We start from the raw sequence: 26,343 nt of genomic DNA on the forward strand, positions 1-26,343 counted from the left end.
AACCCTTGATTTTAATCTCTCACCAAGTCTTCACCTGTCTCACTGCTTAGAATGAGGAAGTGAAGCTAAAGTGCTGAGGTTAAAGGTGAAACGGTAACCTCTTTTAGGTCAGTATCAAGAGTCTTATCAGTGCTCCTCTGTCTGACAGCACTGAAGTCACCGTGAATCACCTTCACATTCCAGCTCACTCCGAGTAGTCTAAATAATCAATAACAGTCAGCAGAAATTATACAGTAGTGAAGGGCTTTGTATAAAACTGAAGATTGGTTTACTGATTGTTGTTGTTAATATTTGAGGGTTAAAACACGTCAACCTGCAACAGTGATTTGAGCTGCGGGGATCTGATTGGTTTATGTGTTACGTCACTTACGGTATCTGAGAAGATTTTCTACTTTGAGATCAATGAACTACAGCAGTACTGCTGTAGCTACAAAATACTGCTGCTGTACAGTATTACTAATACTGCTACTACGGTCACTACTACATCCAATGATGCCACCACTATTGATAGGAATTCTACTAATGCTACTACTACACAGTAGTGAAGGAAGTATCTTTGTGTAAAAGTTCTACAAATAAAAGTAAACACATATTAGCAGTTAAGTGTTATAATTGTATTTATGGAAATGCATCATATTTAATGATATTATTCAGTTTCCCATTTAAAAACTTAACACCTCGATACCTCCGAATTGTACACGACAGAAGTAAATGTACTCACCCCTGCTGTGGGTACTACTCTTACTAATGCTATCTGCTGCTGCAAGTATTACTACTAATACTTGTGCTACTAGTACTTTGGTATTATTACTGCTGCTATTAACAAAGCTGCTGTTACTGCTATGACTACATATATTAATACCACTAGGTCTACTTTTGGAACTATATTTGTGCAATTTCTTCCACTTTGATTACAAGCTACTGTGTATACTGAACTAGAAAGACTGATGCCGTTTCTTCTTCACCTCTGCTATCTCCTACCTAAACTAAGCTGCTACTAAAATGAAAACTATGTTAACTAAAAGCTGTTATATGTCACTACCATATAAAATACGCTGCACAGCTTAAACTGACTGTGATTAGTTTGTCTTTGTGTAACTGTGTCAGTTGTGTGATTAGCTTGAAACACACCGACATCAGCACACACTGTCCTGAAGCCTCCAACAGGTGGCTCGTTGTAAAACCTTGTTTCTGTTCATTGTCCAGCTCCATGCTTCTTTCCTTCAATGCATTTCTATGTAAATAAACTGTATTATTAATACATTCAAGTATAGACAATAAAGCTCCAGTCTCTCTCTGTCTTTCGCTGCCCCCACCACCTAAACTCACTCTGCCTTCCCCTCTTATCAGTGTGCGTCCTGGCCAACCCCCATCTACCCCACCTGTAGCGCCAGGCCACATCGCCACTGTTACTCATTAACCAGGACTTCCTTTTATCCAGCCCAGACAACCCCCAGGTCACTGCCCGACCCACGGTGCTCAGTTTTAGATGCTGCTCTTGCACTATACTCTGATATTAAGCTTAGTTGGATCCAACTATGTACAATGTAATCACAAACAAGAAATTTGCCTTCAGAAATGTGTGGATGTTGCACTTTTTATTGGAACTTTTGCTTTAATCGGTTTCTTTTCTGCTTATTGATCCTAACCCAGAATGGAAGCTGCACTTCTCTAATTTCTCCACACAGTCACAGTTGGCAGCAAAGGATTGATGGATCTGACAAATGGTTTAGTGGAGCGTTGATGACTCACTAATTTCAGTTTGATTTGATCTTTATTATCCAAAGGGATCAGAGAAGTAAAATGTTCCCAAACTCCAGATTGTTTTCACCAGAATATGGGATTTTAGAGTACAACATCCAGTTTGAGTGCTGTGTTATTAAGTGTTTCTGTGGTTGCTTAGGGAAAGGGTGTGGCCTGGTTTAATAGAGAAAAACCTCACTGTCAGTCTTTTTCACCAACCTTAACCAAAATGCTTTTCTTGTCTAAATCTATATGATTTCCCACAGTTAACCATGTATTTCAGAGCACAAACAAAGCTATGAAGTCCAAGTAATTGTCTGTACACCTCCAAGACAGGATTGTTTAGAATCACAGATCTGAGGAAGGGTACAGAAAAATGTCTGCAGCATTGAAAGCCTCCATCATCTGGAAATGGAAGAAGTTTGGAACCACCAGGACTCTTCCTATAGTGGGCCACCCAGGCAAACTGAGCAATGGAGAGAGAAGGGCCTTAGTCAGGAAGGTGACCAAGAACCAGATAGTGACTCTGAAAGAGCTCCAGTGTTTCTCTGTGGAGAGAGGAGAACGTTTCAGAAGAACAACCATCTCTGCAGCACTCCACCAATCAGACCTGTATAGTACAGTGGCCAGACGGAAACCACTCCTCAGTAAAAGTTTGAGAAAATGCACCTGAAGGACTCTCAGACCATAAGAAACAAGATTGAACTTTTTGGCCTAAATGCCAAGCGTTATGTCTGTGTAAAACCAGGACCGCTCAGCACCTGACTAATACCATCCCCACAGTGAAGCATGGTGGTGGCAGCATCATGCTGTGGGGATGTCTTTCAGCGGCAGGCACTGGGAGACCAGTCAGGATTGGGGGAAAGATGAATGCAGCAATTTAAACAGACATCCTTGATGAAAACCTGTTCCTAGAAGTCAAAAAGACTTGTGCTAAAGGTGATTTAACAAACTATTTAGTAAAGGCTGTGAATACTTATGTACATCCAATTTTTATTTTTAATAAATTTGCAAAAATTAGAAAATATCTTTTTTCACTTTTACATTATGGGATATTTTTTGTGGAAAAAAGTGGGAAAAGTTGAGTGCTGTGAAAACTTCTGTCCTCCTGTGCTCCACATAGAAATCAAATTATTCATGGATACATACATAGTTTTGAATCAGTAGTTAATAACTGAAATCTAGTAACTAGCACAGGAAACGGTTTGTGTTTAATGAAAACCTACAGGGATTACTAATTACAATAACAGTATTAAAGTGACCCACTAAACCATGAGACAATAAGTAATATAAGTAAGTAAATAAGTGAGTGGTATAATAAGATAGTTAAGTCACCACTGTTGAAATAACCCTATGTAAATTATACACTAGTTATATTGAATTAAAACACTGGCCAGGACAGGAGGCATGGCGCCAAATCAAAGCCCACCACAACACATACACTTACAGGCTGTAAGGTGTGCAGTCGTGTGCAACACACTGTGAACAGATGCCACTGTGGATAACAACCCTGCCTCCATTACTGCCTGTTAGGATGGCTGTCGACTGAACTTTGTTTGATGTTAATGAAGATTCATTTGACCCCACCAAGTATGTTTAAAGCTTCTTCCAAAGTAGGTACTGTAGAAACTGTTTCTATTTATTTTAGGAATACTGTACAGTATGTATATGTGTAAGTTGGTTGGACCCAGCTAAAAGGAGAACAAGCAACGTCATTTGTTCTTGTAACATATTTATTGCAGCAACTAGAATGGAAACTGTCCACATACATAGATCTCATGCCTTTACGTGATAAGATTTAGCTCGAACGATAAAGAATTATGTTAAAATAAAGAACCTGGGCGAGGGTAGGAGGCAGGGCTGACCAATCATTAATGCAGCAGGTATTTCACATGTTGTTATCAGCTGGCAGAGAGCCAAGCCGCAAGCCGAAAAACAACCCCCCCCAAAAAAAGGCTTATCAGTCGAGGTCGGACCTGTTCTTGACTGGCCAGGCCTTGAGACCTGAGAGTGAACCAGGGAAACTCTGACAGGGGTCTGAACCACTGAAATGTTGCGAAACAGACGAGGCCACTGGACAATGGTGCAATCTACACACTCAATAATAAAAATGTATATATCGAGTGAAGGTTAATCAGTTTAATCATAATTATCATATTTCTTTACTTTTAACTGAACACTGCATCAGTTTTACATTTAATCTGAGGAGACGTACTGATTATTACTGATTATTACTGCTGTCCAAAACTGATCAAGATCAACATGAATTTACACACAACCCCCCTACACATTCACACAGTCACACAGCACACCCCGCTTCTCTAAGCCTTGTCGTTCAAACAAGGGTGGGGTTGGGGCAGGGTCACTCGGAGGCTTCAAGCTGATCCCATCAAAACCCATCAACTGGTTGGTGTGTGCCTGTTTGCACAGTAGTAAAAGCCTGACTGAACCACCCTCTCGTCCTTCTTCTTTCTCCTCCATAAACCCTCCCACTTTACCCAGAACCTCCTTGGACACCCAGGTGTGACCAGACACACACACACAGACATAACACACGCACAGGGTTTAATATTAAATATATATATTTTTAAGAAGCACTACTGTACTTATATTTCTGTCTGCGTAGATCTCCAGCTGTGTAACTGTACCCTGCTTTGTGTGTCTCACCTTGTGTGTTACTGTGTGTGGGCTGAGACCCCCGTCCCCTGCACAGACAGACAAAGTCAGTGTTATTAGCTCAGTGCCAGGTGAGTCTCTGAGTAAACAGAGCAAACAATAGATCCAGCCCATCTCCTCCTGTCAGCCCGGCTCTGTTAAAGCCATCCATTGTTCTGCACGGCCTCTGTGCGTATGTGTGTGATCTAACTGAGAATATACCCCACTGTATAATGACACACACACACAACCGTGCAGTAACTCATGTACAGACCTTATGTGTGTTTAGGTGCAGCTAATTTTAAGCATCCTGGTGAAATTAAACTTTACATTAAAGAACTGTGATGCAGGATACTGAAGGAAATGTTCATGGTTCAGTATAAATCTTTATTTAAAATAGTTAAAAGCTACTTTAAGCACTCTGGAGTTAATGATTTACCCAAAATACCTGTTCGTCAAAGTTGTTCTTCAAAGTTGTTCAATTAAATTGTGGGGATGTGCCACCTCCTTTTTAAGACAACAAGGAAAAACTAAATAAATAAATAAAATGTAAAAACTCAAATGGTATATGTTTTATTCTCAGGATGGAAAGTTAGTTTAATGTGATGTGACGTCATAGAATCATCATTTTCTAGTTTCAGGTGCTTGTCTGTTTACAACTATGAATTTCTAGATTTGTAAAATAACTATGAAACGTAAAACAAAATATAATTTAAAATTGTTTTTTTCCTGAATGTTCTCTTTGTAAAGCTCAACATTAAGGAACATTAAGGTTAAGAGGAAATTATGCTGGCTGGCGTTTGAGGAAAGATTAATAAACATCTTAATGACTTTTATTGAATGACATATCTAGAAGTATGACACATATCTCTACTTATCTACGGTCACATCATCGTGGTGTTTGTGACTCATGGGACTGCAACAATCTCGAAACTATCAAAGTGCAGCAGCTGATGAGCTTTTCTGTAGCAGAGGAGAGAACACCTCTAACTGAGGTAACATCCCTGCCCCTCGCTCACTGTCCTCCTCCTCCCAGCTACCATATTGCGCAAACACACCATGTAAACAGCTGGGAACTGTGTGTGTGTGTGTGTGTGTGTGTGTGTGTGTGTGTGTGTGTGAGTGTGTGTGTGTGTGTGAGTGTGTTAAAGGGAAAAACATGAAGAAGAGAGAAAATCTAAGATAGAAAAGAAGAAAGAAAAAAGATCTTAAGGATTAAAAGTTGGAGATAGTGAGGGAGAGACACAGAGGTCTTTGTCTCTCTTATCCTCTCCTCATAGGTGTCTCACACTTTAACCCCATGACTTCTTCACCTCTCAAACCCCCAACCACCCCCCTCCTTCCTCCTCTTCTTCCTCCACACCCTACCCCATTCATCCCTTCATCTCGGCATCCCTCCGCCCTGTGCTCCATCCCAGTGCAAACACTCCTCAGGTCTGCGGGAACAAAGCACAGATGAATAATGGCAGTGAAATGTCACCGTTTCTTCATGGCTCCCGCCTCCTCCACTCGCTATCCGCCAGGGCAGAGCCCGTCGTTAACCATTAACCGGCCGGCACAGCACCTGAACCTGGAACAATGAACAGAAAGGGAGGGTGGGAAGGGAAAGAATGAAACTATACACCAGAAAACATTTAACAATAAAATATTCGAACTTCTGATTAAGTTATGAAGTGTCCCCTGTCGGCCTGCTACACCCAGATTATTGTCACAACATAAGCGTCACCGTGATCCACTATCATCTGATGGTGACGTTTGACTTTGGTAGGTGGCCCTCTTCTTTGTTCTGGTCAGGTCTTATTCTGTTTTTTTGTGCTCACAGGCGAGAGGTGAATAAGGTACGCTGAGAAACAGGAAACTGTAAACGACAACATTTAATTATTTTAAAATGTCATTGTTTTTGGAAGATTAATGGACGATGTCTTTAATTTAGTTATTTCAAATGATGTTTGATCATTTTACATTTTATTTACATCATTCAAGTATTATCCCTTGTCTGTGTTAGGCACTAATATTAGAAACAAATCAAATTTAGTTTATTTAGGTCAATATCAGAGTCTCCATTACCTCATGAAGCTTACAATCTATTGAACAATCAGCACCCTGTGTCCTCAGACCCTTGAACCAGCTAAAGAGGAACTACTCAAAAAACCTTTTTAATGGGGAAACAAAGGTAAACACGACACAACAGAACAACAAACTCGATGTACATTCTGGACAGTCAGAATTACACCAGTATTGATTGTGGACATAAATGGCCAGGGAGGAAGTTGCACAACCTGCAGACGCCACTAACAGACTTGTTGTGCGTGTCTCTTTCTGTGTTTCTCTATCTGATTGTGAGCTGGTTGGAAATGTTATAGACCTATAAATGAACAGTGGTTTAGTTGCGTCACTGTATCGTTCCTGCAGGAGCCTGTTTTTATTAGGTTTTAGTGGAGCTTCAGGCAGCTTCATCAAAGATGTCATCCACTGCCATTTGTCACATCTCAGTTTTGAAAGAAACTTCAATAAACTTTTTGATTTGCGAATAAATTGATGCCGTTTTACTACTAATCTGGGTCCAGGTCAAGTTCAGTTAAAACGAGTTTGACTTGATCACGTTTGTTAAATTAAGTTTTTATTCCACCACGACCTTTACACCTAATGGACTTTTCAGTTCATATTTTATTACATTTTCATGGAATCAGAGCCGCGTTGAAGTGTAGATAGTGTACAGTGTAGTAGACAGAAGAGTACGTTTTATTGTTGGTGACCTCCATTTCTGGCATCTAACCTCTCCATCCATTGATTGTCTTTGTCCTGTAACCCATCACTTTACACAACCTCAACAGTAGCTCTGTAATGAAAACAACAAATATTAACCTCTCTATTCTCCTTATTCAGTCCTATGTGTCCGTCAGATGCAGCCTCCTCTCTCCACCTCTGCTCTCTATTTTCTGCACTATAAATACCTCAGTGTGTTCCCTCTCTCTCTCTGGCCTCTTGCTAACACTGGCACCTTTGTACGGCTAACACGCCGGATGAGACTAAAATTAAATGTGCTTTAATTGCAGCTTGTGCACCGGTATGTATGAGAAGTGAGGAGGATTTACAGAGAGGAAATGATATTTTTAGGCTGTGATTTGGTGACGACTTGTTGCTGTTTAATGAGAGAAATAATCAAGACAGTGTTTCAACTAATCAAAACCCCCAGAGCCTTTAGGAAGAGGAGACAGTAGGAATGTGTTTGGAGAATGAAACCAGAAAGATTCAAGTGGAAATGTTCTCGAAAATGTGTTAATACGTAGATATTTTAACTTTTTATGCTTTTAATATCCCTTTTCATGGCCTAAAGTGATGATTTCCTGGTTGTCTTGTTTTATTCAGTGCAGCGTTTTCAGTAAAATATTGACACTTTACATCCATGAGGAGGTGAATTAATTATGAAGTTAAAGCTTTTTTATCTGCTAATGAATATATTTTAATCTATAATGCTGCTAATGCTTCTGTAATTAGTCTAGTAGTCACCTTTTACTTGTGTAAAATCTTTCAGTGTGTTCCCATGAAGTCCATCTCTTTAAATTATCGTTTTACTGTTAAGTGATGAAGTTTGCATTTCATCAATGAATCAAAATGGCCTTCACACACACAGCAACTGAGCTAAGCTAATGAAATCTGAAGAAATAACCTTATAAAACTTGGATTACCTTGACGACATGTGAAGCTAACCTGTTCATATAAATCTACTGCAGGTATAGTGAACTAAAAATAACCTGAGGAGTTACAGTTGCTCATTTATTCCGATGTGTAGAAGTTTTTTCTTTTAGGAAGTTAGAGGGCTCTTTGAGTCGTGCTTATTTTATAGAGAACCACCATGGTAACCGAAGACCTTCACAGAACCTTCCTCGCTCTGGGTGCATGAGAAGAGACAAGGAGGAGAGGGGTGAGATGGGTGGGGTGATGGGAGGAGTAGAGGGAGTGGGATGGAGATTTGGGCAGAGGAGGGGGCACATGGCAAATAAGATGTCTAATTCATAGAGCGGATGTTTTGAAGGAAACAGACTGAGGATGTAGCTGCACTAACTGTACCCTCTGGGTCGGTGTTTTTACTGTGGAAATGAGTGGAAATGAACTGAGCTGGACCTGTTCTGTTTGGTTTTCGCTGGAACCTCACCTGTACCTGGAGAAAGACACTTTCTCCATTGATACAGTTTGTTTCCTTCTGTCTCCATACAAACCTCACTGGCAGTGTGACAGTGAGCTGGCTTCCAAAATGTCCCAATCATTACTCTCGCTTTACAGACCTGCGGCCACATCTCGTCTCAGTGAAACAGAAATATCATTAAAATGTGAGACCTGGGAAATGGATTTACACGTCAATCACCACCTTGGGGTTGTTAAACTGTGGCGGAGGGCCCAAAATAGCCTGAGAGTCAATATCATCTGAAGAGCCACAAAGTACAGCGTGTCCACTGGTCTACTTCTCCATATAAAACACAACAAAAACTGATGCTGTAGCCTTTTAAAAATCTGCATCCAAGAACAGAAATGATGTTGCTGAGAACACTTTCTTGAATCAAGTAGAATCAGCTACTGTTTTATATATATATATATATATATATATATATATATATATATATATATATATATATATATATATGAACTATTTGATTAGATAATTGAACTTTATTTGTTAACCGCCCTATTTGCATAAAGTTAGATACAATTTTTAACCAAGGCAAATCATGATTAACTCGAGCTTCTATAAGTTTAATAGCATTTTGTGATCTATATTCCTGTTATTGTCATCATTATTTAACCTTTAAAATAAAAAACAAAAAAACAACAACAAAAAAACACACTTTGTAGAGCTACAGATATCTGAATAAGACATGGACTTAAACAATACACACAATAAATAGAAGAAGCTTCATATTCATGTACTGTAAATTTGCTCTAATTCCTCTTTTTCTGTTTATTTTAATATTTATGTAAACTGTTATTAGAGAGGAAAACAAGGAAGCACTTGACTTTTCAGACTCACCAGTGGTGAACTGATGAACTGATCTTTCCTTTCCACTCAGACCACGATTCACTGCCAGAAGTTTGCTGAATCAAATCTATTCACCGACCTACATCATCATCCTTTAATTTACTTTTCTTACATATTTTATGCTCCTTAGCATCTATTTTGGATATTATTAAATAAGTCTGTGTTTGTTTATTTGGTGATGTAAGGAAAATTATTTTTATAGGTACAGTGTAAGTGCCAAGAACAATTATGTGAACCTTTTGGAATTCAGTGATTTTCTGCTTAAATTTTTTATAAAACAATATCTGAAGTCAAGATTATTAACAAATATAATGTCCCTAAAATAACAACCCAAAACATTCTGATCTTTCATGTCTTTCTTGAGAACAACCATATCAATCTCATAGTGATAGTGGAATTAATGACTGGTTGACCCTTAGCAGCAATAACATCAACCAAACGCTTTCTGTAGCTGTATTTTTTTGGACGTCTCGTGTGGTGTTCCAAGTTGTTCCATAGCATCTCTATTGGGTTGAGGTCTGGGCTCTGACTTGGCCACTACAAAAGGCTAATTTTTGTTTTTCTTAATCCTTTCTGTTGTGTGTTTTGGGTCATTGTCTTGTAGCATCACCCAACTTCTACAGAGTTTCAGCTGAAGTACAGACATTTTTACATTATCCTACAGAATTTTTAGACACACTTGGGAATTCATCTTCCCCCCAATCACTGCAAGCTGGTCAGGTCCTGATGCAGCAAAGCAGGCCCAAATGATGATGTTTCTACCACCATACTCTGGTAACAGTTGGGATGACGTTTTCATGATGATATACTGTGCCCTTTTATGCCAGATGTAGCGCTGTTCTTTCAAAATAGTTCAATATTGTTTAATAAGTCCATAAAACATTTTGCCAATACTACTGCGGAGGGTCAATGTGCCCTTTGGCAAACTTCAGATGTGCAGCAATGTTCTGTAAGCAGCATCTTCCTTCATGTTGCTGCCATAGACACCCTGCTAGTTCAATGTTGTTCAAAGGGTTCACATACTTTTTCCACTAGCACCATGAGGTTTTCATGGTTGTTTTTAATAAAGATCAGAATTTGTTGTGTTATTATTTTAGGCACATTATATTTTTTATTATAATGCTTTTGACTTGACATGATTAAGATCAAATCACCTTTTATGACAAATTAATGGAGAAAACCATGAAATTCCAAAAGTTTCACCTACTTTTTCTTGCCACTGTATATTCTCGAAAATCATTAATAAGTGTTATTTAAAATTATTGAATTTGTGTTTAGCAGCATTTTTAAAGCTTCTGGAGAATTTTCAAATAAAATAAATAAAAAATGGCTTGAAAATATAAACAGTGAGTAGAATCCATCCTTCTAGTCTGGGTCAGCTGAGGTGTGCGTCTGAGAACTGGTCTGACCTTTCTCCCTTCAAGCAGGTCCTTTTTAAAACAGATTCTCGACTTTCTATTTATCCTCCTATTTATGTCCAAATGTGGCGAAGGAGAGTGTGTTTTCACTGTTTGTGTGTTCAGTGCATGTGTGCATCTCTCAGTATGTTTGTGTTCAGTCTGTGTGTGTCTACGCATGTTCATCTATGTTTCTAGAATATATTTGCTCTTGTACTGCTGTGTTGTCAGTGTTTGTTGCTATTTGGCTGGGTATACATCTTCACGTTGTTGGTGTGTGTGTGTTTTCTCAGCGTAGACCAGTAGAAGGAAAGGAAACTAGTGGTGTTGGGAAAAGTGGATGAATGGTGGTGTTATTTATTTAGTTTGCTAGACTACACCTTGAGCAGCAAACGCCGTATCACTAATTCCATCTGTCTGCCACTGCCTCTGAGAAGTGTGTGTGTGTGTTTCTGTGTGTGTGTGGGTCCTGATGCAGTTGTGTGGACACATTTTAGTTTGATACCATCGTTGAGAAGACATTTTGGCCAGTCCTCAAAACTTCAAAGAGCTGTTTGAGGGTTAAGACTTGGGGTTAGGCTTTTAGTTGTGATGATTAATGTTGGGGAGGATAGGGAATGCATTATGTCAGTGTGTGTCCATACAGGAACACAAGTGTGTGTGTGAGTGTGTGTGTGAGAGTGAGAGAGAGAGAGAAGCAGAATTTCAGCATCCACGTGTAAAAACTCCAATGCTCGGCTTAGAAATTCCACATTTTCACCTGTCACATCTCTGCAGCTCATTTGTCTGCTTTTGGTTTTCAGAAATACACAATATCAAGACACACTCCTGGGATTTTAAGTAACTACATGTTTTTATGAGATCTAAATCTGGTGGTGATGTAGTGACCTTTAAACCCAGGTTGCATTACTATACATCTGATTTACAGAACTGTTTAATAAAGGTTGATCCCATTATAATTTCAGTGATGCTACTTCTTATTCTTCCTGTAGCTTAATGAACTTCACATTATTTTTCATTAAAAAGTAGTTTTTATATTAGAAGATTCGCTCTTATTTTCAGTGAAGTCAGGGATTCTTCACTATAAAATGCTTTTGGAAACTCTAGATAGGAAAGTGTAGAACGTTCAGGCCGAGACTCGTGGCAGATTTGGTTCAGGACCATAAACTAGCTCAGTTCCACATTAGTTCTCATCTCAGTAGCACATTAAATATGTTCTGCTGTAGTGATACACATGATGTTTATGATCTCATAGACAATGATCAGCTTCGGTACTTCCAACTATATCTCTAAATTATTATGTGCAACTAAATAGCAGCAGTGATTATGTTTATGTAGTGAACATTTAGTCTGATTAGATTTTATAAAAATATACAACATTAAAAACTAAGTGATGATTAAAAGCTCCTCCCCCACAGCCTGCTGCTATGTCTGAATGTTCATTTCATCTGTCACTCAACCTCCTCATTAGTCATGTAATTCTTTTAAATGAACGACAAGTTTTAATTAACAATTTTTATAAGCAAACAAGTCCGAGGCCTTTTATTTGGCTCGTGCTGACTTCATTCAACTTCAAACAAAGGCCAGATGGATGAAAAGGAAGGCAGGTGTTCGTCAGCTGATAAATGGTTCATTTCTAAAGGTAATTTACAGACTGCTGCACAGCTTTTCATGTGAAGGGCAGAGGAGGATGATGATGATGATGATGATGATGATGATGATATAGTTCACTTTTTAGTAAAACTTCTACATTATAGCAGAACTTTGCTAAGTTAAAACGACTCGATCTTATTGTTTAGGCTCTTCTGTGCATCAGCTCTTATCTTTTCTTCTTGAGTTGACTCTGAATGTGTCAAACCCTGATGTATGGATCATATCATCCTTTTGGATGAAGATTTTTCGATTGATGGGAGGGGCTCCTAAATATCCTGTAACCTTCCCTTAAACATCAGTTTACAAAAACCAGCTCAACCAGTTTTGTCCCAGTGCTGCTCTGTTTGCTCTGAACCAGCATCTCACTCACTGCTCTGCACCACTGTGTTAGACGAGACCTTAAAAATGAATTCACTGTCTTTGACTAGGTTGATGTCAAGTAAGTGCAACAGTTTGATGCCAAATGAGAATTCTTTGAGTTTTTAATGAACAAAGGCTCAAAACGTCCATATTAGCTGCAAAATGTCATTAATCTTAAACCTGTGTCTCTAACAACTACAACATAATTAATGTTTTAATGAAGCTCCTGTTAAAGGCAAAGGACAGACTGTCACCGTGGTTAAATATCGAAAAAGTCAACAGCAGCACAAGACAGGATGTGTTTACTTAGAAAGTGTCTAACCAACGACACAACCTTCCCCTAACCTGAACCAAAGGGAATGAAATCATAGTAAAACAACTTGTTCCAGTTGAATTTATTCATTTTTGTTCAGCTCTCATCTTGTTTAGTATGATACCAGAGCAGAATTTGTCCAGCGTTGCAGCACTTATAGACGTCTGTTTTGTGATTAGAGAAAATTAGATCTACATCAATGTGTAGAACAGCATTCTTTTCTTCGTGGCTGAAAAGCTCCCATGGGTTTAGTGTGGCATCAACAGCGATATACTCTGTGACTGCATGAGTCCTGAATGAGCCTATAGATACAGGGGGCTTCTAGTCAAACTGAGGTTGAGGAGAAATTACGATGAGATGAAATGCAGCTTTTATGAAAGAAACATTGACTGCCTGAGATGATAGTTTGGACTGAGAGCAGAGTCACTGCAGCTCCGTTTGGATAAGTGTGTTAGGAGACGACAGGACGGGAAACAGACCACGCAAAAAATGTGCTTCTAAGATCAAGACTTGCATCTATTCACACACACACACACACACACGTCAAGCAAACACACACAAAAACATACACATAACCACACACACGCATGTTTCTGTAATTAAGACTGAAGAAGAAACAGTCACATTCAAAGGTGGAGGAGACACAGAAGAGTGATGTGCTGAAGAGTGAGTGTTTGAGTGTGAGTCATGCATGAGTACACATTGTTAGCACGGTGAAAATCCTCACAGGTTCCTGGAAGGAATTAAAAGACTGACGTGACACCAGGATGCAAGACTGCTCTGCAGAGCTGGTCCCACCCCTCTGCTGATCTGTGTGTGTGTGTGTGTGTGTCTATGTGTGTGTGTGTGTGTGTGTGTGTGTGTGTGTGTGTGTGTGTGTGTGTTCTCGTTCTGCAGTTCTGTAACATTGCTTCATGATGGAAACAGTACTCTTATCCTTTGAGCAACAGTGGGACCATATAAATGTCTTCAGTAAATGAATTAACTGATCACTAATGATTCTCTATAATCATGTCAATAAAGGTGCAGGTTACCTAAAAGTTCTCAAACCTCTCCTGCAGCAGGAGAAATCCAGGATTTGGTTTAAAAAAATTAAAGATGCAAATATTGTTTGGAGTAAGTTTGGAAATGAGAGGTACCAGTAATATTAGGGAACTGTTTTTAACCCTGACTCAGAGTTGTTTGTCAGTCAGTCCAGACAGAGATGGTTCGGACATGTTCAGAGGAGGGATAGTGAATATATTGGTAGAAGGATGTTTGAGATGGAGCTGCCAGGCAGGAGGGCAAGAGGACGACCAAGGAGGAGATATATGGATGTCTTAACAGAGGACATGAGGTTGTCTAGTGTTAGGGTAGAAGATGTTCATGATAGATTTAGGTGGAAAAGGATGATTCGCTGTGGCGACCCCTGATGGGAAAAGCCGAAAGAAGAAGAAGGTTTAAAAAAATTAAAGATGCAAATATTGTTTGGAGTAGGTTTGGAAATGAGAGGTACCAGTAATATTAGGGAACTGTTTTTAACCCTGACTCAGAGTTGTTTGTCAGTCAGTCCAGACAGAGATGGATCAACAATCACAAAATAGATTGCCATGAACTTTTGTATAGAAATGAATCTCACAGAGGATAAAAGCTGCTTATTGAACTTAATTATCAAAATACCAACCAATACCAATCAATAGCAAAATGATTCTACCATGGTAGAATGATAACTAGTCGATGTTAGGATTCAGCTCAAACCATTATACCTGTAGTCTCCCACAGCTGCTAGCATAGCTGTGGACTAGGTTTCGGTAGGTTTCCTTGTCCAGTCACGCCGTTTAGCTACCCATATGTCATTTCCTCAAACAATTATTCACTGTTTTATAGCTGCTTCAAACTGCAAACATCTTCCATAGGGACAATGCTTTTTGGGTCAGTGTGGTTAATGTGATGAATGCAGAAGTTATATTAACATGGTCTGGTTACTGTGCCATAATGGCTTTAGTGGACAAACATCCCAGAGACAATAGAAAAACAATGTGTGAAGTCTGGTTGGAGGGACGTAGTGTTTTGCTTTTTGCTTTCATTTATTTGGGAATGTTTTTTTTTATTGCATTTTCCATCACCCAGTTTGACCCCACCACCGCACAGAAACCTAAACCCACCTTTTGAGCTTCCTCCGTGTTGATTTGATCTTTATTTGGCCTTTTCACCACAGTTCTTTGAATAAAACTACTCAGCGCATTTACGGGAAGCGCACAGCGCAACATCACAACCAGCCCCCACATGCTTCCAGTTCCAGTCGTTCAAAATTGGTTTTCACTAAACCTGCCAATTTGCCTGGACCAGAGTAGAATATCTCCTTCTCTATCATCTCCTATCGTTCTCACTCTTTTTCTCTTTCCTCAAAAAGACCTCCAGCATGAGTTGTGGCCTCAAAGAAGGTGATTCTAAATTTAAAGCTGCAAAAAGGTAGCTTTGTAAAGAGCTAGAAGAGGGGGAGATGGGGGAGGAAAGTAGCAGAGAGAGATCAAGGAAGAAAAACAGGGTGGAGAAGGAGAAGTTGGCTGCGAGGACTTGTCTTGAGATGAGTATTAGATCATTATTTATTAATTATGCAAAAACTAGTCCCCTTGGTGCAAGTTCCCAGCACCATCAGACATAGTGATCGTGATATCACACAGTGTGTGACAGATAAAGTATCTGGATGAAGGATACTGACATTTTTTTAACTCGCAAAACCAAAGGTGGGGACAGTAACTGTGAATAAAGCAGTTCAAATAACGCACTGTTCAAATGAATTTAGCATTAGAATAGATTCAGTACGTGTACTCTATGGGATTAGGTTAATTAAAACACTTAATTAAAGAAGGCACACCTTGGATGCATCACGTCACTACAGCCGGGCCTCAGTTTTGATCAACAGAAACTTCTACACATGCCTCATAATAGCTTGTGTTTCTCTTGTGATTCATACACTTTAGCCTTTACATCTGTAACTGTAGTAATCTCGTTTAAAGCTGTGAGTGTTGCCAGAATGTGGCCGACTGTGCAGCCGTGTTCTGGCTTTTTAAAAATGGAGCTGCTATTACAGTAGTCTGACCACATTTTTACTCATAACATGCACCTGCACTGTCACTGCTTTGGATCTGCAGTAGGTGGGGCCTCTTGTTTGGTGTCATCCTCCTCTGTTTGCTTCCTACTTATAATCAGTTAAAGGCAAGAAAAGCAGTTGAAAGCCAGAAAACGAATTATTATGAAGGTGAAAAGGTACCTTGTCGCTGTAACAGACAACAATATTTCTGGCATATCAAAGTAGTAAAAGCCTATTTAAATATGAAGGTATGGTGATGCCTGAAATGAACAAGTAACACAGAACATAAGTTAGAGAACAGGAGAGAGAGGGTCCAGGGAGGGAGAGAAATTCCCCGTGCCGTGGCCCACGAGGTGCTGGACAGGCGGTGTTCTCTCCGGCCCATGAAAGGTGTGATTGTCCCACGGCTTCCTCGAGCCAGGAAAGTTCCCCCAACGGCGGTCGGCGGTGCCTCTATCTGCCAGGAACACAGGGCCACGGAGAGAAACGCAGCGCCAGTTATGTCAGATACCACGGTGGGATGGGAGGAGGGACAGAGTGTTTAAAAAAATAGCTGCTTTTCACAGTGTGTTATAAATACTTGAAAGAAACACACACACATTTAGGGATTCAGGGGACACAGGACACACAGAGGACGACAGCGGGGCCCTAAATGAGGCGTCTGAATGAAAAGAAGGGCAGCTCTCAATGTGTTTATTTTGACAGGAGGGAGTGAGAGTGGAGGGGGAGGTGAGTGGGGAGGCAGGGCATACAGAGGGAGACAGAAATGGAAAGATGAGAAAGAAAGAAAGACGGAGAGGAGAAAGTATTTTGGGCCTGTACGCTCCTTCACTTCTAAAAACATAGTTCCAGTGAGGCAAGAGATGGAGTCATGTTTTACAGCCATTCCTTTCTTAAAAAGGGGAGGGGGGGGGTTCAATGCCAATATGCAAATATTTTGACCTGGAGGGATAAGTTTGTGACTCTGGTGGTTTACTCTGCATCTTGCTCAGTGACTAAGGGGTCTCGTGGGAGATAAAGGAGAATGAAAATGGCTGCAGGCCGTGGTGCCTATTCAAATATGTTGTAGTTTGGCCCAGAGCCTAACTGATGCTACTCTGCCGTCCAGGACATTGACACTTTTTTCACAATTCTCAGACATTTAGTGCATGATGCAGATCATTATGTGCATATCATGTCATATGTAATGTAATTCCTTCCAGATAATGCAGACTCCATTTGAATGTGGACTAATGTTGCATGAAGTTTAATTTATATAATTATAATGCTTTTCTACATTTAAAGGTGACGTTTGGTGATTTGTTTGTATATATAAGTAGATAGGTGTTCTTCTTTGGGAGCAGCTCGGGTGGATTGATGTGGATTTGCAGTAGGGGTGTGTCGAAAATAAAACTTTAATTGCATCACAATAAAAGAGTGTTTAATCAGTAATTTGCGTTATTTAGCTGGTGCAGCTTTATGACTCCTTCTGTTATAGTATTAATGTGTTGGTGACAAAAGTTAACTTGCAGCTAACTCGTAGCTCACAACAAAAATAAAGAAAGCCTACCGCATCGTGGAACCAGTGTAAGTTTGTGTCTCTTGGTGTTATTATTGTTATTTAGCATTTTATCTTGATGAGTTTTTGGTTTTGTTTTACTACTTGCACTTTCATTTTATGCTTTGCTCAGACACAACAGGGCCTTTATAGAAATACCCACAGTGTGTGTGCAGCTGATATCATATTGACACCTCTTTCCTACAATGTTAGACACATTTTTTAATATGGATTAGAATAGAGCAGTATAAGTAAATATTGAAACATAGGTAGGGAGATGTGTGTGTGGCAACAGTGGCACCAAATTGATCAGTGCCTCTAGCTCTGCAATCAGGCAAATCAGGCTGCAATTATCCAGGCGGAGGCAGAAGTCTGATCACAGCAGAAACAAAAGACCTGCGGCAGCGTTCCTCCACACACCATGGGTGGAGCAGCCTTTTTTGTCTGTCCACCGTCACCAGCTGTGACCATCCAAACCATCCGGGTGAGCTGGGACCGTGTTCATTCTGCTGATATCCAGTTCTTGTCTGTGATCGGCCAGGAGAGACGGTTCATAGTTCTCTGGTGTGAATTAAAATCTCTCTGTGTGTATTTAAATTTTTTTATTATCAGTGAATCAGCAGGTTTAACCACTTATCCACAGTGTACATCTTAACATCTAATGAGGTCCACTTAAAGGCTGCACATAAGCGCAGAGTGAAGGGAACATGCATTCAAATCTTTAAATTATGCTGAGCTGAAACTGAATTCCTTGATGAGCCTTGCTTGTTTCACTTCTACGGTGTCTGCAGTGGCTCAAACAGTGCAGTGGTGTGTTTTTCGTCTGTGCTGTGAAAATAAGTGGAGCTTGTCTACCTGAGCATGAGAGGCTGTCGGGCTCCGCTCAAGGAGCCCTGTTCAGCTCCACACACACGCATGCGGAGCCAGCAGACATAGTAGCAGTCATTCATCCTCTGGCAGCAAACGCCTCCCCCTCCTTTCCCCACCGCTGGCCTTCAGTCCTCTCCCCGGCTTTTTTCGTCGCCCTCCTCTTCATCATCCCCCTCCTCAGACCACGTCCATTTTGGGATTTGGGAAAGTAGAAAAACAGTCTGACGATTGAACAAGCAGGATGGATGTGACCATAACACAAATTGCCTGTTGGATACAGCGGCTTGTGCCACACTGTGTTAGACTGTGTCCACCGGTGATCTGTGTCCACAGTTCTGCCTTGTTTTTCTCTGCTATTGCACTAAACACAAGATGTGGAGGCGAGATGTGGCAGCTCAGGGCACCAATGTGGGATCTTATTGGATTCTGAAGCTGAAGTGTCATTTAGCACTGAATCGCTTCAACCTTCAGCTGAGGATTCATTTCCAAACAACATAACTTTTACTTTTGCTCTTGCTGATTAAAATAGTGCTAGTAGGTACGACAAACATCAGTCACAGATGGACGGGAATGACGAGAAGGACGCACCAAGCAGACTTTTAATCAGTTTGATCACTGAATGATCTGAGAGCACTGATCTGAATGGGTGAAACAGTGCCACGAATCAAAGCATGTGAACAAGATAAAGTGCACAAGTTGTCTCACGCTAATGTTTTTAAAACTTACCCAACAGCTGCAGGTTCATTACCAGCACCTTCTTCACTGGAGGAGGGGCCGAGCCTGATTTGCATGTAGCCTGGGAAAACAAAGATGGATTGAGATGATATCAAAAGAGGGGGTATTCTCTCTGTCTCTCATGTATGAGTGTTAACTTTTAACCCCCTGATCGTTGTGGTGGCACAATAGGTGGGCGGAGGGCCACTAATCTGTCCCAGCAGGGTGCTGCAGTAGCTTCTGAGTGAATGTGTGTGTTCCTAGTAATTGGTGCTAGCCAGGGGCCGCGTGATTGGAGGCAGTGGAAAAACAAATCAGCTGCAGTAACAGGTCGGTGAAAGTGAGAGGGACCTTCAGATTCCTCTGTAACATGTCAGTGGAAGAGCGTGTGTGAAGCTGTCAGTCGTCCCTCATTGGAAGATACTGTTTTGCAGTTCGAGCACCAGACATGAGTAAACTCAGCTGGGGAAGCTTCATTTAATAAATCATGTAATAGTAAAGCTCCAATAGAAACTTTAAAAAACCCACTTTAATTACAATTTGGTCATCTGCACATGTGCCAGTGTGAAGTTCTTATTCTTATTAGTTCATATTCATGTTACCAGACAATGTATGATACTTCAGTACAAAATCATTCTGATGATACAGTGGCAAGAAAAAGTAAGTGAACCTTTTGGAATTTCATGGTTTTCTACATTCATTTGTAATTAAAGGTTTGTGATCTTCATCTAAATCAAGAGTATTAACAGACATTAAAAAAAGTAAACACACCCAAAAAATCTGATCTTTCACGTCTTTATTGAAAACGACCATAAAAACCTCATAGTGCTAGTGAAAAAGGAAGTGTGTGAACCCTTTGAATAATGACCTCCAAAAAGCTGATTGCAGTCAGGTATTAGCATACGTTTGGAGGTGCGGACCAGAGCTACTTCGACTGACAAAAAGCACTCTAACATTTTGAGTTTGTTCCTCACAAGAAAAATGTGAGCCATACCTCACCAAAAGAAGCTTTCAGAGAATCTACGATTGGAAATTGTTGATTTAAATAAAGCTGGAAAGGGTTACAAAGTGATGTGAAAGACATTAGAAACTCACCAATTTACAGTTTGCAAACAATCAATGGAGACACTTTGGGACTGTAGATACTCTACTTGTTAATACTCGACTTAGAAATTCCAAACGGTTCCCTTTTTTTTCTTGCGACCCAACTGTCAATCTTACGTCCTCAGCCTGATTCACTTATTTTCCTTCTTTGTTGTTGTTGGTAAAGCTGTATGCAGATCATCAAACTGCATTAACAGTGATAGAGGAAGTGATAGAGTTGGTGTGAATTGCTCCTCTGCAGGTAAAAGTTTCACAGCAGCTGCCGACACAGTCCTCAGAGGAGGTGTCAGCCAAAATTACTTGTACACCTGTTCGCACATGTAGACAGGTGCAAAGCCCTGTTCACCTGTAGTCAGGTGTGCAGTTGTTTGGGGTATCCTATAGACTGTATTAGCACTACTATTACTGCTCATGTTAATATATTTGTATACATCCTTTACTAATGCAGTCTGTGGTTCAACACAGTTTGTGCTCAGGGGCACACCAACAGCAGCTGCTGAGGGAGGTAAAGTATTCCCCCCTCTCCCCTCCTGCGTTTCCCAGCTGGTCTGTGGATTGAAATCTGCTGCTCTAACCTCTCGGCTACTTTGCCTCCGCAGCACGGAGTATATTGTCCCTAGTTACGTGTGTGTGTTTGCGTGTCCAGCTGTACACACACACAGCTAATGAACTCTAAGTGCCTGGCTGCAGTTTTCACCGTGGTGCGACCGTCTCAGTGCTGGGGTCAAAGGGCGCAAAACAGCTTGATTTAAGTTCATTGTGGTCTGAAGCAGCATTTTGTTGAGGACAGATGAAGAAGATATCAGAGCAGTTTAGGCCACAGTGCTCGTCACATAGCACTAAAGTCGTGGCCTTTGTTGGTTTAAAGTGATAGAGGTGTGTTTCTCACCAGTTTCATGTCAGTTTTCATCGTGTGCATTAAAAACAACCTGCTAACATTCATAATAAGAAAAATAGGACAGTGACTCAGACGAGGAAAACAGTTGGACCCTCTTCTTTTGCAGTGGTTTAATCTGAAACCACTAATCTTACTAATAATAGATGTAGACAGCAGTTTTCTGAAAGTTTGGTTTCGTGTGTGGGAGATTATAACAGCTGTAACTAATTGATACCAAGTATTTGTGTAAGTTGACCAGAGAGCAAATGGAAATCAAATGGGTTCGTCATAATCGTTGATTATGTTTCGAGAAAGAAACTCGAGTTAGTTGAAACTTGATGGAATCTTACAGAAAAAAGAAGAAACTCATAATAATAATTAATGGTTTAACTTCACAAAGAAAAATGGATCCAGTTGTTTTAATTCTCTGTGCATGCACCTCATAACAGAAAGCCAGTAATGGGTGGGGTCTCTATAACCTGCACACCTGTGATGACTGATAAGATAAGTGCAGAACATTGTGTAGACGATATAATGTGTATCTCATCTGCAGATGAAAACACAATATTTTGCTCCTGCCTGTGAAGACTGTTGGCCTTCAGGCCATCTCACAATACTTCAACTGAATGATACACAGATAAAAATACAGTCAAAGCAAGTTTGATTTTCAGCTGGTACAATATTAAACAGTCAGAGATTGTCCGTGCTGTAAACAAAGATTAATTCTCTGATTTGTAGCAAATATTTGCAGCAAATAATCAGTGTCATGATGGTATTTGTCGAGTCATGGCTGTCTTCCTCACCTTACTCCTGCCTCTTCGCACACAGATCAAGTCTAAGGCAAAGTTTTATTTATATTTGACCTACTTGAGTTAACAAAGTGTTTGAATGTTTAGTTTTCATATTGGGAGTCACCAAGGGTTCAATTTTGACATCGCACTCGAGCTGCTCATCAAACTCGAATCCTTGTCAGTTCTTATCAAACCTGTTTCACTTTCAGTTAATGTTGGCAACGGAAAATAGATCTGATCTATCTAAAGGTCTTTTTATTCCTGCTGGATGTAAAATAAAGAAGGAATCAGCCGAATCAGCATAGATTCAAACTTACACTCTTGGCTGCTCATCATTATAGCAGCTTTTTCCTTTATGAACATTGAGACAGTGACAGAGAGGAAGTTGTGCTTCTACTAAACACACCTGGGGTTTTTAGTCATACTGAACTTCTGCATGGGCTGAGACTTTATTATCTTCTGTATTATCTTTGTCTTCATTGGGTGTTTTCACATCTGCCCCCTAGTACAGTTGGTCAGGTGATCCGTCTTGGTTTGATTGTCATGTACGAATTAAAATAGCATCAAGATAGGAATTAAACCTGAATGACACAGCCCTACGTGACGTACTGTATGATCCTGTATCTTCTAGGAGTTGAATTCACCTCTATGTATCAAAGCCCTGTTTCTCACCCAGTCATCCCCAAACATCCAGGGAGCAGAGCCAGGTTCAACAGAGCCGCCGGACACGCTGCTCCATCAGATTCTGTCACTTGGCAAAGGATGGACACCCTGTCTTCATCCATCTGAGCCCGAGACATGCCCTGTGCGTCTTTATGTTTGTGTGCATGTGTCTGTGTGCCTGTGATTTACAAGGCAGCGGACAGTAGTGGCTGTCATGTCAATTGAAGTAGTGTTGTCTTAAAGTCTAGCCACTAGCTGTGTGTGTGCTAGTGGCTTTGTGCGTTTGACTCGACACATGCTCTCCAGATGTTGGGTGAACATTCCTGAAGGTCTCATCACACTTGTGGATATTTTATGTCTCCTCGCACTGTTGTGAAACTGTCACAGTCCATTTCTTGGTTTGTTCAAATTGAAAGCAGCTATGAAGAATCAGGACGTCCACACTGCTTCAGGATCGAAACACCGACCTTTAAGTTTCCTCAATATAGATAAATGTAAACTTGATGCTGTGATATGAGAGTCTGCCAAAAAGATGTTGTTTCTGCTGCCGCTTGTATCAGTTGAACCATTTATTTAATGGAATTTTTTTGCCAGACGACACATTTCCAACTGTCACAAAGGTCCTTGGAGACTGTTATTGAGCAGGTAATGAGCAAAGGCTCATTCTGTGGAATCTGTTCTGCCAACTCCTACAATAAGGAAAGAGTTTATGTTAAGGTGTCTTCAGAATAAGCACATTATGGTTGGCCACTGGACCATTTGTGCAATGACACTGTCTCCGCTTGCTACTGTTTCATTATCAGCTGATATCAACTCCGTGGCACACCTGCTGCCTTATAAGCACCATTTGAACTTTTCCCCACCCTGCTTAAGAGGTAACAAGGGCGTTGAGCGACTGATACCAGGGAACAGGAGGGACGAGGCTCAAACGGCTCTGATGTAATAGTGCTAATTATACAAGAAAAGAAATATCCAAACTTCAAGTTCTTTTGTCAAAGACATAGTCCTCCTATAGCCTGCTTCACTTTAAGGTCTTTGCTGATTGGTACCTGTTGATGATGATTGCTGTAGGGGCACTCTGCTGGCACTAAGGGGATTGCAGCAACATTAGCTTTTGCCTTGGGCGGTGATTTGAAGTTGGGTTGTATGTCAGTGGGTTTATCACTTATCACTTGTCCTACAGGTCTAGAAAGTGAAGGTGATTTTGTTGAAAGTTTGTTTGACTGCTGTGCTGGGGGGGATTCCCCTGTGTCCCTTCTCTCCCAGCTCGGCACTCGACATCATAAAATCTAACCTGAGGTCCTGACAGACACACGAGAAGGAGAGAGCAGTACAAAGTCCTGAGGATATTGTACTTCACACATCCTCCACTGCATATACAAACATCCTGAAACTACAGAGGAGCAGCAGGAGTCTGGCCTGTAACACAGCCAGTATTTTAACCTGCAATATGACAGATTGTTATCACTGTTCGATTCACTGGAAGCTTTGTTTAAGCTGACACCACGCCGCATCCCCGACTTCTCCAAATCGCATGACTTTTATTTTGAAATAATCTCCATATTGTGTTACACGAGTGGACTTGACAAAGCCAGCAGGTGCTGTGTGTGTAATCATAACAGAGAATGTTACTCACATCAAGATAAGATGAGAGTGTAGCGATCCCTGAAGTAGGTTAGTGCAAGCAAACACACACAGACACACACACACACACACACACACACACACACACACACACACACACACACACACACACGATGCAACAAACTGCTCGAACAAATAAAGAAAACAAACTACATTGTGATTTTACAACTATTATTCAAGCTGCATATGGAATTTTTGATTCTACAGCACTCTATCAAACATGAAGCAGCAATCGAGGTGTTAGAACCAGCAGCCGTCTCACATACCTGCTCCCCTGACCTTTGACCTGCTGTTGTTCTGCTTTTCTCAACAGTGCAGAGGCCGCCTGCTGTCATTTTTTTACTGGTTTGCATCTGTTGCGTCCCTGAGTTGATGGCTGTGTTTTGATCGATACTGTCCCCCCCCCCACACACACATACACACCATCAGGTAAACGTAATCAGCCACCTCCTCTGTGTTCGTCTCTCAGAACACAGGTTTTATCTCGGGCCTCTTTGCAACACCCACGACCGACGGAGCAAAGTCCAACCGCTTATCAGAGGCTCTGCTGGCCGGTGGCGCTCAGTCAGTCAGTCTGTCTGTCTGTCTGAATGACACACTAACTGACTGTCTCTCTCTTACTGTCTTCTTTACTAGCTGCAGCTCCACTTCAGCTGCTAAACTCTGTGAACCTCACTGTTTAATAACTACAGCTCAGTCTCCCGATCATTTAATTCAGTTTAACAATGCCATAGTTGTAGTATAGCTGTTTGCACAGGTAGCTTTAAAGTGTTTCTTTATATATAATTATAATTTCCTACTTGCTACACTAATAATTCCTCATTATGATCATTATAATAATGTTAAATCAAATTAGTTTTTTCATAAAAATGTCAAACAATTGGAAATAAAGACCTAAACTCCTCGAATCAATGAATGAATCCACTAACGATTAAAAAATGCCCGTTCAAGTTCTTGCTATTCTCATTTAAGTTCTGCATTGACTCCATTTGGCATAAATACATACACAGCTGTTGGCAGATCAGGCTCAGCTCTTTCTGATTTGTCTTATGAAGAGAACTGTCTTCTTCAGCTCTACCTGTCTGTGTTTTTCTGTCTTGCTGCACCTCTGATTGTCTGATGGCCTCTTTATAGCTTTTGTCCATCTGTCTGGTTAACTGCCAAACTGTCTCTCGGCCTCCCTACTTATTAGCCACAGCTCCATCTGACTACGGTAGGCGTTGACTCAACTGCAACACTTTTTACATCATTGTCCCTTTTTAAAGGTGTGAAATGCTTCTGGTTTAAATTGAAGACATTTTGAGGTAAAACACATTACAGTTGCTAGAGAAATAATTTTTCACCATTATTATTAGTGTCATGTTATAAATGCATGACCGTGATGAATAACTGTTTTTTTATGTTCAAAATACACAAATCTTCTGTGAAAGCAAGCCTTAGATCTCAGCTGGCTGCGTTAACTTCTAACTAACTGACTGACCCGTCTGTCATCCGTGCCATTTATTTTTCTAAAATGGAGAGTATAGCCAGAGGGCTGAACTGTAAATGCTCCCTTCGTTCCTTCTCCGTCTCTCTCCCGTCATCCCTCCCTCTCCTCAGGCCATAGTGTAAACAGTACATCATCACCTAACAGGATCCAGGATGCACTGCCTCATTTGCATTGAACATCTTAAAAATACGTATCCACCCTTTTCTTTCTTTCTTCCTTTCAGTGCATTTCTTCATATCAGTCACATCTTTTGAGATCAGAAACAAACACCTGCACTGCAGCACAATGAAGCACTTTTTGTGTTGATTTTTTTAAACGTCTCTAACTCAATGGATAATCCCTTCGTTAATAGGTTTGTCTACATGTCCAACAGCGTGCAAAGTGTTTTAAAGCATCCCACAAATCCCAGTGGCTATAATATGGTG

This window comes from Anabas testudineus, chromosome 13 (assembly GCF_900324465.2).
Source record: "Anabas testudineus chromosome 13, fAnaTes1.2, whole genome shotgun sequence".
Classification (NCBI taxonomy): Eukaryota; Metazoa; Chordata; class Actinopteri; order Anabantiformes; family Anabantidae; genus Anabas; species Anabas testudineus.